Source organism: Pteropus alecto, unplaced genomic scaffold (assembly GCF_000325575.1).
Source record: "Pteropus alecto unplaced genomic scaffold, ASM32557v1 scaffold359, whole genome shotgun sequence".
In the NCBI taxonomy this organism is placed as follows: domain Eukaryota; kingdom Metazoa; phylum Chordata; class Mammalia; order Chiroptera; family Pteropodidae; genus Pteropus; species Pteropus alecto.
The window spans coordinates 1,269,376-1,270,292 of NW_006443119.1; positions in this window are offsets into that span (position 1 = coordinate 1,269,376).

Below are 917 nucleotides of genomic sequence, written 5' to 3' on the forward strand. Positions count from 1 at the left end.
ATGCTCCTCCCTGTGGCTTCCCACTGCCATCCACAGGACAAGTCTAATTGCTCTGTGTACGTTAGTCCTCACAAGTAATGACCTCACCCCAGCGTTCAGCTTCTCTAGCCCAAACATCTGAAATTCTTTCATAATTTCCTTAGATGGTGCCCCCAACTACATCGCCCTACTGGTTTAGCTCCTCTGGCCACAGTGGCAGTGACCCTGGTACAGTGAGGCAGCCTACAGTGTCCGGGGTGCTGAAAGCATTCTAGAGCTTGATCTGGGTGGTGGTTACACAGATGGGCTGCGTGCTTATGATTTGTGCCTTTCATTGTATGTAAGTTATATTTCATAAAATAGTAGAAATTAAAAATAAGTAAACAAAAATAAAGCGAGATACTCCACTGTTGATGCAATACCCAACCTCTCTATAGTCAAAGGCCTTCCTCCTCTCCTCTCCTCTCCCCTGCTCTCCTCTTTCCTCCCCTCCACACCCCTCCCTTTTGTGCAGGGCCCTTGAGCTGAGACAAGCAGTAAGGAAACAAGTGCAGCAATGAGATACTTTCTGTCCTAGGGATGCTTTGAGAGCCTGAAGGGGAGGAATCTCATTTTGCCTAGGAAGATGTGGTTACTGAACTCATGGAAGAGGTGATTACTGAACCATTTTCCAGCATCATCACATTGTCCACCTCCTCTAGGAACTCTTTCCAGATAAATGCTATCCAACCCCCAAATTCCAACAAGCCCCAGATTTATTCCTTGCCCACTACTATCTTCACAGTGTCAGCTGTTATGCTCGTGGACTGTCAGCTGTCTCTTCCTGCCACCAGTTACACTGTGAGTTCTTAAGGGCTGGGACTACATTTACCTGTACCTCTAATTCTCCCCACTCCTACCCAGGTGTCTTACCAAATGCCTTGCAGATAGAGTCCTGG